We start from the raw sequence: 12762 nt of genomic DNA, 5'->3' as shown, positions 1-12762 counted from the left end.
CTTCTTGAATATATATTCTCTCATTCTTCATTATGCCTGGGAAGTTTTCCTCTAGTAATTCTTCCACAACTTTTTCAGTGCCTTTACTTGCTTCTTCCTGTTCTGGGATTCCAATGATGCGCATGTTATTTCTCTTGATGATGTCCCACATTATTCTTAGGTTTTCTTTTTTTCCCTTCCTTTTTGAGTCTGCTTTTCGCTCTAGCAGATCAGTAGTGACCATTTTGTTTTTCTATTTCACTGGTTCTGTGTTCCATCTCTTCAACTTTGCTCATGTTTCCCTCCATCATGTTGACAGCATCTGAAACATTGGACTTCATATTTTGGATAGTGGTTTCTTGTTTTTTTTCAGTGCCGCTAATGCCTCGTTTGTTTTCTCTACATTTTTCTGGACTGTTTTTTGTTTGTTTGTTTGTTTTGTTTTTTGGTTGGTTTTTTTTTTTTTTAGTTCCTCCTGGTTTTTGCTTGTCGTGTCCTGTAGTTCTTCAAGTTTGTCTTTCATCCATTGAAAATATTCAATCATTATTCTTTTAAATTCTGTGTCAGAAAGTTCCATCAGACTTCCTGGCTTCAGGAAATCCATTGATACTGTGTCTCCCTTTGGGGGTGACATCTTGCTTTGTGCTTGTGTATTGTGTGGGACAGCTTGCTTTCTTCGAAACATTGATATGTTCTTGTTTTGAAGATAATGCTCTAGAGATCAGTTGGGTAGCTATCCCACTTGTGTTTTTCTCCGAACTTCTGACTCTAGGGAAATATCAGTTCAGAGCCTGCCTGTGAGAACAGCCTGTTGTAAGTAAGACAGGTCAAGGTGCTCTGGATTAAAGGCAGGTTGATTAACCAGACGTGTAGACACAGGTCTGGAGCCAAATGGGGTGGGGCATGCACGTGGTTGGGGTGATCACAAGGGCAGGCCAACTACTTGGGGGCCCTCACTCAGACATCAGTTGTCTGGGTGTGCTTACATTTGGGGTCCCTATTCAAATTCCAGCCGTCCATCTCCCACCCAGCGGTTTTCATTCACTGGTCCCTGTCCAGTGGTGCTCATACAGTTGTCCTTACACAGTGGCCCCTGCCCAGGAAGGTTCCTAGGTCCAAGGGAACTCAACAAGACAAAGTCAAATTCCCACCAACCCACTTGCCTCTGGCTGATCTGCAGCGTCCACAAAAGTTCAGCCAAATTATCACTGGCCTGCTCTTTCCTGGGCAGTTGGCATGGCCCAAGAGAGCTCAGCCAAATTCCCACCAGTGGGCTCACCCTTGGGTACTCTCCCAGACTATAGGCGGTGCCCAAGAAAACCCAATTAGGACCCTACCAGCCTTTCTCGTGGCACAGCAGTCCTACAGCAGCTCGACTGGTGGCTTAAGATGATGGCTGGATCTGCGGTGTGCCTTTGTGTGCTGACTCAGAATCTACTTTCCCTAGCTGTTGGTAATTCTCTGTGCTGCGTGAAGGAGTGTCTAGTGGCCCTGGAGCACCACCAGGGGTGCAGGGTTGTGGCGAGGCCACCAGAGTGTGCCAGAAGTGTGGGAGCGTGGGATGGTGGTGGGATGGTGTCCCTGGACACGGTGCTCATATTATTAATTTCTATTTTTGTAGCATTATGGTCTGAAAAGATGGTTTGTATTATTTCCATGTTTTTTAATTTATTGGTGCTTGCCTTGTGACCTAGACTGTGATCTATTCTGGAAAATGTTCCATGCACATTGGAGAAGAAGGTATACTGTGCTTTTTTGGGGTGCATTAGCCTATAAATATCAAGGTCACGTTGGTTTATTGTGTGGTTAAATTCTTCAATATATCTTGTGAGTTTATTTTCTAGTAGCGAGAGGCTGGGCTCTATGAGAAGAAGCATGGCGTTAGGATTGGTGGACGATCTATCAACAATCTCCGTTATGCAGATGACACAACCCTGCTCGCTGAAACTGAGGAGGACCTCATGCACTTACTGCAGAGGGTCAAGGACTGCAGCCTTCAATATGGACTGAGGCTCAATGTCCAGAAGACAAAAATTCTCACCACTGGACCAATCGGTAGCATCAGGATGGATGGTGAAGAGATTGAGATTGTTCACAGCTTCAGTTTGCTCGGCTCCACAGTCAACACTCTTGGCACCAGTAGCCAGGAAATAAAAAAACGTATTGTGATGGGAATGTATGTGGTTAGGGACCTCTCTAAAGTGCTCAAGAACAACAGTGTCTCTCTGGAGACTAAGGTGCGCCTGATACAGGCCATGGTTTTTGCAATCACTTGTTATGCATCAGAGAGTTGGACAATGACTAGGGAGGATAGAAGGAGAATTGACGCCTTTGAGATGTGGTGCTGGAGAAGAGTACTGAATGTACCATGGACTGCCAAGAAAACACACAGATTCACCCTAGAGAGGGTTAAACCAGGCTGCTCCTTGGAGGCAAGGATTCTGGGGTTTCGCCTGACATACTTTGGACATGTTGTCAGGAGGGACGGGTCTTTGGAGAGGGACATCATGCTTTGTAGGGTGGAGGGACAGCGCAGGAGGGGAAGACCCTCTATGAGGTGGATTGATTCAGTGACTGGGGTAATTGGGATGGGTGTGTCAGAGGCAATGCGATTGGCACAGGATAGAGCAGGGTTTAGGGCTGTTGTACATAGGGTCCCTATGAGTCGCAAACGACTCGACGGCACATAACAACAACAACAGCAACCGTGCTATCTTTTCTTGAGAGGAGTGTATTGAAGTCTCAAAGCACTATAGTAGTGTTTTCTATTTCCTTTTTCAGTTTTGTTAATGTTTTTTTATGTACTTTGCAGATCTTTCATTTGGTGCATATGTGTTCATTTTCTTGTTGTTCTTATTACATACACTTTTCTTGGTATCTCTGTGTGAAGGACTTAAAATTTCTTGTATGTTTGGTCTTGTTTTTACTAATTCCTTAAGTTCTTTCTTTTCTGAAAGGATGTGATTTCTTCTTCATATTTGCTGGAGACTGTACAGGATCAATTGGTTGACAATTGTTTTCTTTCAGCTTTCTGTGTATGCCAGCCCAATGTCTTCTTGTTCACATGGTTTCTGCTGAATAATCAGAACTTAATTTGATGGCTCTTCCTTTCTAGGTGACTCTTTGTTTTTTCATGTTACTTTTATTATTCTATGCTTATCTTTCGTTTTTGAGAATTTGACTATGGTATGTCTTGATGTTTTCCTTTTTTTGGGTCTAGTCTATTTGTTGTTCACTGAGCTTCATGAATGTGGATTTCCTTATTCTTTATAATACCTGGGAAGTTTTCTTCTAGTACCTCTACCACAATTTTCTCAGTGATTTCCCTGTCCCTCTCATATTCTGGAATTCCCGTCATACATATGTTATTCCTTTTGATGTTATCCCACATGATTCTAATATTTTCTTTATAGCTCATCTTTGATTTTTTTTCTTCTGTTATGTTTCTGTTGATGTTCTTGTCTTCTTGCTCACTGACTCTCTGCTCCATTTCTTCTGTTCTACTTTTTGTGTCCTTCCAGCATGTTGGGCACTTCGCCATTTCAATCTTAATATTCTGGATTACATTTTCATGCCTTTCTGTTATTTCTAGTATTGTGTTGGCAGTTTCTTTACTATCTTATGATGTTTTTTAAAGTTCTTGTATCTCTTTATGTATAGTTTCCATTATTTCTTCCATTTTTTTTGCATTTTGTTCCATATTTGTGTAAGTTCCTCCTCATCAGTATATTTCTTCTGGCTCTGTGTCTTTGGAGAATTGGTTTTCTTCTTGATTTCCATTGTTTTTTCCATCATTTGCACCTTCTTTTGTAGCTGTTCAAATAACTGTTCCTTAGTATATTTTTTCTGGTTCTCTACCTCTAGATTATACCCTTCATTTGTGGCTTCCATTGTTTATTCTATCATTTGTATTTTTATTCATATCTTTTCGAATGTCTCCATATCAACATATATCATCTGCCTTCTTGACTGTGGGTACTCATGTGGTCTCTGATATTCTCTGCGTTTTATGTTTTGGTTTTTTGGTTTTTTTGAGAAGTCTTAATTTGTTTTTTTTACAGTGTTTGAAATGGCCTGTTGCTTTCTTGACATTATGTGAAGTTCTTTTTGATAAGTCTTAGTTTGTTTCTATTGTGACTGTGAAGGTTGTTGGTGGTTCTGTCTTTATAATTTACTAAGTAGTTGCTAAGTTAAAATGTGCTGAGCTACTCACTCTACTATAAGTCCTTTCAGGTCAAATTTGCCTTTCCTAAAATCCTTGATATTCTCTCGGTTCTGCACTGTAGCCCTGTGGGAATGTTGACTTGGAGTAGTACCCTGACACCAACTCTATAGGCCTTCTTCATGTATGAAGTGGCTGAGTGGTGTGAGTCCAGATGCTCTACTCAAGCAGTTTCTCATGCACCTTTTCTCCTGGAGCTCAATGTTTTCTTTTGTCTCCGGAGTGGCAGGAGCTTAGAGATCTGGGCTGCCAGCTAAAGCAGCTTATGTGCAGGGGTCTCAAGTCAGCTAATCCTCCCATGCAGAGCTACAAAAATCCTTTCCTTCTCCATGAAGTTCTGTATACTAATGTTTCTGGTCCTTTTTGACCCCTGGTATGGCCTCATAGCTGCAGAGGCAAGGACTTGCAGATGAAGGTACCTACAACTGCAGGGATGCCTCAGTCCTGTCTCCCCACATGCAATGGAGAGTGCTTGCTCTCTGCGCACAGCCCCACCTCTCCTGACCTTTTCTTCTGCAGCTTATTGTCTTTTTTTATGTCTCTGGTGTGGTGGGAGATCAAAACCGTCTGCGTGGGCTGCCTGTATGCAGAGGTTCGCAGGTCATCCTTCTGTCACAGAGAGCCAAGAAAAGTCTTCCCTCTGTCCAGAGTTCTTCACACTAAAGTCTCTTGTACCATTTGGTTCCTGGAATGGCCCTGCAGCCACGGAGGCAAGGACTATCACGTGGAGGGACCTACAATCCCAGGGAAGCCTCAGTCTTGTCTCCCCACAAGCAATGGAGAGTGCTCGCTCTTCTCAGAGAGTCCTACCTCTCCTGATCTTTTTCCAGACTTCCTGTTTTGCCATTCATGTACTTTGGGTGAAATACTGCTGCTGAAGTGGAAGGGGCCTTGACAGGTCAAGGTGGGCTAAGACATGGTTTCTGGAAGGGAACAGAATTCCTGTTTTGCCATCCAGGTACTTTGGGTAAAACACTGCTTTCTAGATACACTATGTGGGGCCCCTTACTCTCAAGTAGAAGGGCATGTGCAAGGTTGAGAAGGGCTGAGACTAATTTTCTGGAAGTGAACAGACTTCCTGTTTTGCCGTTCAGATACTATGGGTGAAATAATGCTGTCTAGTTCCACTATGTGAGAGCCTTTAAACTCGAGTAGAAGGGGCCAACCCAAGTCGGGCCAGCGTCAGACTTGGTTTCTGGAAAGGAACAGACTTTCTGTTTTGCCATTCAGTTACTTTGGATTTTACACTGCTTTCAAGCTACACTCTGTGGGACCTTTTAACCTCAAGGTATAGTTCTGTATATTAATGTTTCTTGATGGGAACAGACTTCCTGTTTTGCCATTTAGGTACTTTGACAAGGGAACAGACTTCCTGTTTTGCCATTCATGTAGTTTGATTGAGATCCTGCTTTCTAGCTACACTATGTGGGACCCCTTAAGCTCAAGTGGAAGGGACCAGCCCAGGTCTAGTCAAACCAAGACATGGTTTCTAGAAGGGAACAAACTTGCTGTTTTCTCATTAAGGTACTTCGAGTGAAACCCTGCTGTGTAACTACACTACATGGGACAATGTAAGCTCAAGCAGAAGGCAAATAGCCTAGTCAAGTTGGGCTGACACATGGTTTCTGGAAGGAGACCGACTTCCTGTTTTGCCACGTTGAGTAAAATACTGGTGTCTAGCTACACTACTTGGGACCCTTTTCACTCAAGTTGTATGGGCCTAGCCAGGTCAAACTGGACCAAGGCCTGCTTCCTGGAAGGGAACAGACCTCCTTTTTTGCCATTGAGGAACTTTGGGTGAAACACGGCTGTCTAGCTATACACTACATGGATATTTTAAGCTGAAGGAGAAGGCACCAGGCACAGTCAGGCTGGGCCGAGAAGCGGTTTCTGGAAAGGAACAGATTTCCTCTTTTGACTTTCATGTACATTGAGTGAAACACTGCTGTACTGCTACTCTACCAAGGACCCCTTAAAATCAAGCAGAAGAGGCTGAGCCAGGTAGACCAGGGCTGGCACGTGGTTTCTAGAAGAGAACATACTTCCTATTTTGCCATTCAGGTACTTTTGGTGAAATACTGCTGTCTATGTGGGACCACTTAAGCTTCAAGTCAAGGTACCAGGCCAGGTTGAGCTAGGCCAAGACATGGTTTCTGGAAGGGAACAGCCTTCCTGTTTTGCCATTCAGATAGGTTGGGGGAAACCTTGCTGTGTAGCTACACTACGTTGGAACTCTTATGATCAAATGAGAAGGGCAGGGGCAGGTTGAACTGTGGTTAGAAGTGGTTTCTGGAAAGGAACACATTTCCTATTTTGCCATTCAGGTAGTTTGGGTGAAACTCTGATGTGTAGCTACACCGCATGGCATACCTTAAGCTCAAGAGGTTGGTCTGGGCCTAAATTTGGTTTCTGGAAGGGAACAGACTTCTTTTTTGCCATTTAGGTACTTTGGGTGAAACACTGCTGTCTAGTTACACTACGTGGAACTACTCAAGTTAGGTGGAAGGGGCCTGGCCAGGTCAAGTCAGGTGAGTCAGTTTCTAGAAGGGAAGAGACTCCTGTTTTTGCCATTCAGGCACTTAGTGTAAAACGCTGCTGTTGAGCTACAGTATGTGGTACCCTTTAAGTTCAAGCAAAAGTGGCTGAGCCAAGTTGAGCAGGATGAGACATGGTTTCTGAAGGATACAGACTTCTTGATTTTCCATTCACATACTTTGGATGAAATGCTGCTGTCCATCTTTACTACATAGTACCCCATAAACTCAAGCAGAAAGGTCTGGGCCAGGTCAAGATGGACCCAAAACCCTGTTTCTGGAAGCAAACAGACTTCCTGTTTTTGCATTCAGGTACTTTTGGTGAAACACCGGTGTCTAGCTACACTACATGAGAACCTTTAAGCTCAAGGGGAAGGGGCCTGGCCAAGTCAAGCTGGGCCAAATCATGGTTTCTAGAAGAGAATGAACTTCTTGTTTTGCCTGTCAGGTACTTTGGGTAAAATACTGCTGTCTAACTAAATGGCATGGAGCCCTTTAAGCTCAAGCTGAAAGAGATGGGCCAAGTTGAGATGAAGTGTGTGGAAGAGAACAGATTTCCTGTTTTTATATTCAGATTCTTTGAGGTAAACACTGCTGTCTAGCTACAGTATGTGGGACCTCTTAAGCTCAAGCTATAGGGGCATTGTCAGGTCAAGCCAGGTAAGTCGTGGATTGTAGAAGACAACAGACTTTCTGTTTTGCCATTCATGTACTTTGGGTGAAACTCTGCTGTCTAGCTACACTATGTGGGAGTTATTAAGTTCAAGTGTTAGCCAAGCTGAGATGTGGTTTCTGAAGGGAACAGACTTCCTGTTTTTGTTTGGGTTCCCCCCCCCCATTTGGTTACTTTGATTTAAACACTGCTTTCTAGTTTCACTACATGTGACCCTTTAATCTCAAGCAGAAGGGGCCAGCCAGGTCGTGCCAGGTGGAGATGTGGTTTCTGGAAGAGAACACTTCCTGTTTTGCCATTCTGGTACTTTGGTGAATGAAATACTGTTGTCTAGCTACTTTACTTGATCCCCTTAAACTTAAGTGGAAAGGGCCATCCCAGGTTGAACCAGGCCGAGATGTGGTTTCTCGAAGGGAACAGACTTACTGTTCTTCCATTGAGGTATTTTGAGTGAAACACTCTGTCAGGCCTGTGGCCCTGAACGCTTTGACCAAGAATATAGCACAAATATATAAGTCCTTTATAAAACATTGCCATTCTCTGGGTCATTATTTAGTTACAACAACCTAACATCTACTAAGAAAAGAATCACATAATGCCAAGAAAGAAGAAATCTGCCACAGTCACCATGAAAAATCAAAATAGCCCTTCTTTTAAAAAAGTAGACCCAATGATTACCCCTGATAGAGATAATATAGTCTCTTTGCCAACCCTTTTGGTTGAGAGTCTTCCTCTCCTTTGCTGATCCTTCATCCTTTCCAACATCATATCCCTCTCCAAGGAATAGCACCTCTTAGCAATATGTCCAAAGTATGTGAGGCGAAGCCTCATTATTCTTACCTCCAAAGAGCACTCTGGCTGCACCCTCTCCACGACATATTTTCTTGGTTGTCCATGGAATGTTCAGTGCTCTTCTCCAGCACCACAGCTCAAACTCATCAGTTGTTTTTCTGTCATCCTTATTCATTGTCTTGGATGCATAGCTAGTAATCGGAAAGACCTCAAAATGACATCACTACTCCTCAATAATTTGGAAAGGTCCTTAACTGCAGATTTTCCCATCGCAATGCATCTCGTACCAAGGGTGTTAATTGTGGACCCAAGCAAGATGAAGCTGTTGACAGTTTCAGTCTCCTCTCTATCCATCATGACACTGCCTATTGGTTGAGTGGTAAGAATCTTTGTTTTCTTGATATTGAGACACAATCCATACTTAAGGCTGCATTCCTTGATCTTCTGCAACAGGTGCTTCCAATCCTCACTTTCAGCAAATAAGGTTATGTCATCTGCATAACACAGGTTATCAATGAGTCTCCCGCCAATCCTGATGCCACATTCCTCTTCATAGTTTCCTGCTTCTCAGATAATTTGCTCAGCATGTATTTTGAACAGGTATGGAGATAGAATACATCACTTTCCCGTCCTTTCCCAATTCCAAATTATGTAGTACTCCCCTGCTCCATTCGTACAACAGCCTCCTGATCCAGGTATAGGTTCCTCATGAGCACAATCAAGTGCTCAGTGATTCCCATTCTTCTTAATGTGAGCGCTAACTTGTCATGTTCCACATAGTTAAATGCCTTTGCATAGTCAATAAAGCACAAATAGGCATTCTTCAGGTATTCCTTACTTTCAGCCAGCATCTGTCTCACATCAGCAATGATAGATACCACAGTGCCACAGCCTTTTCTAAAGCCCACTTGAATTTCTGACAATTCCTTGTCTATGTACTGCTTCAGCCATTTTGGAATGATTTTCAGCATCATTTTGCTTACATGTGATATCAGTGCTATTGTTCAATAATTTCCACATTCATTGGGTCACCCTTCTTGAGAATATGAACAAATATGGACCTCTTCCAGTCCATTGGCCAGACAGCCATCCTCCATGAAGAAGGCAAAAGGTCATTATAAAAACAGAGGAGAAAGAAAAAGCAAATGGATGTCAGAAGAGATTCTAAAGATTACAGTGGAATATTGAGAAGCCAAATCTAAAGGAAAGCATGTCAAAGTGAAAGAGCTGAACAGATGGTTTCAAAGGGTAGCTTGTGAGGACAAAGCAAAGTGTTATAATGGAATGTGCAGAGAGCTGGAATTGGAGAATTAAAAAGGAAGAACTCATTCTGCATTTCTCAAGCTGAAATAACTAATAAATTTAAGCCTTGTGTAGCAATGTTGAAAGATGCTGTGGGCAATATATTGATTGGCCCAGAAAGCATCAAAAGAAGTTGGAGAGAATACACAGAGTCATTGTACCATAAAGAATTCATTAACACAGAAAAACTTCAGGAAGTACCATATGAACAGGAGCCAATGGTAATGAAAGAGGAAGTGGAAGCTGCATTGAAGGCATTGGCAAAAAAAATAAGGACCCAGGAATCGATAGGATACCAATTAATGTATGGGTACCTCTTTTGAAATCTGGAAATTTTGCAGTATTTAAAATTGCTTCTCAATAATAATCATCTTTCATGTGCATTGTTCTGTAAAACGCTTCTCTGTCAGATACTTTTCTAAATCTGAGCATTCAGATTAAGACAGACTAGGAAGAAGGATTGGCCATCCACTTCCGAAATAGCAGGCCTTCGAAAACGCTATGTACAATAGAACACACTTAGACTAGTAGATAGTGCAACAGATGTGGAACTTTCAAAGTATGAAAATACTAAGCAGGAGGAACAGTTGTAAGCAGACACTAGTGGTTGGAACATGGAATGTGAGAACTATGAATGTAGGAAAATTAGATACTGTTAAGGAAGAAATGGATTGAATCAGTGACTGGAGATGGTGAGATTGACACAGGATAGGGCAGAGTTTAGGGCTGTTGTACATAGGGTCGCTATGAGTCACAGATGACTCGACGGCACATAACAACAACAATAGTAAGAAGTTATATATTGGTTTTTGTTTTCCTTTAGATAAAGTTAGTTTAGACTGTTTAGAAATAAGGATAATTTGTTACCAAACTGACTGTAAATTGGGGAAGTAAAATGTTTGATATGTTGTTGCTGCTATTGTTATGTGTTGTCGAGTCACCCATAGTGACCATATATATGTACGGCAGCTCTGAACCTTGCTCTGTTCTGAGCCAGTCTCACTAATTCTGATTCACCAACACCCATTACCCCAGTAACTGTATCAATCATCTCAATCCATCTCATCCTAGGTCTTCCTCTCCTGTACTGTCCCTCCACCCTTCCAATTATGATGTCCTTCTCCAAGGACCAGTCTCTCCTGGCCACATGCCCAAAGTATGTGAGGTGAAACTTCAAAATCCTAGCCTCCAAGAAGAAACTTTATTTCACCCTCTCCAAGACAGACCTATTTGTTTTCTTGGCAGTTCATAATGTGCTCAAGACTCTTCTCCAGCACCACAAGGCAATGCCACTCCTGCATCTTCCCTAGTCCTCCCTATAAAAAGAAACGGTCCTGGACTGCCCTGGTGCCATTTTGATCTTCTCCGTGTGAAGTCACTTGACATCCCTCTCAGACCATGCAATAAAGGCCTGATTGTTTCTTGGGACCAGCTCCTTTCTTTCTCTCTCTTGACCTCAACTTTTTTCTGTCTAACATCTGCTTCCTTCTGAGCCACCTGTTTGGCTTCTACAGCTTCTGTAAACGCCTTCCCAAAGGTCAGATGCATCAAGGATTCATCATCCAGGATGAGCCCTCACTCCATGAGGTCACAGCTCACCTGTCTAGAGACTAGCTCTTTCTGGGTGATTAGTTCTCCAGCACCAAAGCGAGCCATCACTGACTTGGAGATCTCTGGCATCATGATGGAAGGCAATACACACTCGTCATAGTCCTCTCCAATGCTGGTGTAGATTTGAGGCAAGCAACAGGCCAGAAGAGCATTCACAGAGTGATGTTCACATTCTGTAAATCTTTGCTACCAGTAATCACCAGCATGTTACGTGTTTGAGAGTGGCAGTTAAAGATAATTGATTTCTGTTCCCAAGGGATGAGAAAGTGAGTCCCTTCCCCAACCACAATGTCCTGGACTCCACGGAATCAGTCAAAGATGACAGCTCTGTACTCTGCATCCACACTGTATAAGGCAGAGTTTACCACTCCTCTCACAATTGCTAAGACCAAGACAAACTTGCTGAAGGACTCAAATATCTTGACAGCCATGTCTTCTTATGCTGGACCTTGCTTCTTAGCCCACTAACACCTGGTTCCACTCTTATTCCCATTTGATTTATAGCCTTAGACATCAAATGGAGCTTCAGCTATGAGTTGGTTCTGACTTGACAGCAAAATTCCTCTGCTCCCTCCCTCTGTCATCATTTTATATTTTATTGGCAGCCATGTTTTCATTGATTTCCCCCCCTTTATTGTGATTTCAGTAAACTTTTACAAAACAAATTTCTTCTTCATCCAACTATTCATATATATTTTGTTTTATAGCATTAATTAAAATTACCTAGACTAGGGAGCTCTGGTGGCCTAGTGGTAAGAAAGTCACAAAGGCATGTGGTTCTAATCTACCAACTGCTCTGCAGGAGAAAGATGGGCAATCTCCTCCTGTGTGATTAACTGCCTCTGAAAACCCACTGGAGGGTCTGCTATGGGTTGGTTCTGATTGAATGGTACACAACAATGACAACAACAATCCATAGGGAGCTATGCTGCTAACCCAGAGGCCATATTTCTCTGGCAGTTCAAATCAACTTGCTGCTCTTTAGGAGAAAGTGGGGTTATCACCGCCTGTGCAATTTACATCTTTCTAAAGCCAATGGACCAACATAATGTTAACAAGACCAGCAACCAACATTATGATAGATGGACAATGGATTGAAGCTGTCAATGATTTCTTCTTGATTTGATCAATAATCAACACCCTTGGTACCAGCAGTCAGGAAATTAGGAGACATATCTCATTGGGCAAGTCTGCTGTCAGGGATTTCTCCAAAATGCTGAAGAGCAATGATGTCTATTTGAAGACTAAGGTGCACCTCATTCAGGCTATGCTCTTCTCAATCACCTGCTATGTATCAGAGAGCTGGACAATGAATAAGAATGACAGAAGAATTGATGCATTTGAGTTGTGGTGCTGGAAAAGAGTACTGAATATCCCATGGACTGCCAAAATAACAAACAACTATGTCTTGGGGAAAAAATACAGCCAGAGTGCTCCTTGGAGGAAAAGTTGGCAAAGCTTCATTGTTCATATTTTGGACATGTCACTTCCTAAACAACATGCCTCCGGAAACTATGAACTTTGAGAAACAATGATTGTTATAGAAAGACTTCAGGTCTTTTGTTCATAGGGTTGCTCTGAGCAGCGCTTGAGTCAACGGCAATCAACAACAAGCTAGACAAGGCTATTCCTTGGAAAGGGACATCATG

The 12762-nt window shown here is 42.6% G+C and overlaps 1 pseudogene; it reads right to left on the bottom strand.

The window, feature by feature from the left end:
- Nucleotides 1-7236: 7236 nt before the first annotated feature.
- Nucleotides 7237-11544, bottom strand: LOC102847058 (annotated as a pseudogene).
- Between the last annotated feature and the right edge of the window lie 1218 nt (nt 11545-12762).

The sequence above is a fragment of the Elephantulus edwardii genome, unplaced genomic scaffold, assembly GCF_000299155.1.
Source record: "Elephantulus edwardii isolate Elephantulus edwardi_28Jun2011 unplaced genomic scaffold, EleEdw1.0 scaffold00441, whole genome shotgun sequence".
NCBI classification, from domain to species: Eukaryota; Metazoa; Chordata; class Mammalia; order Macroscelidea; family Macroscelididae; genus Elephantulus; species Elephantulus edwardii.
Note: the sequence above shows the minus strand (reverse complement) of the source record. Positions and strands in the feature narration are given on the sequence as shown.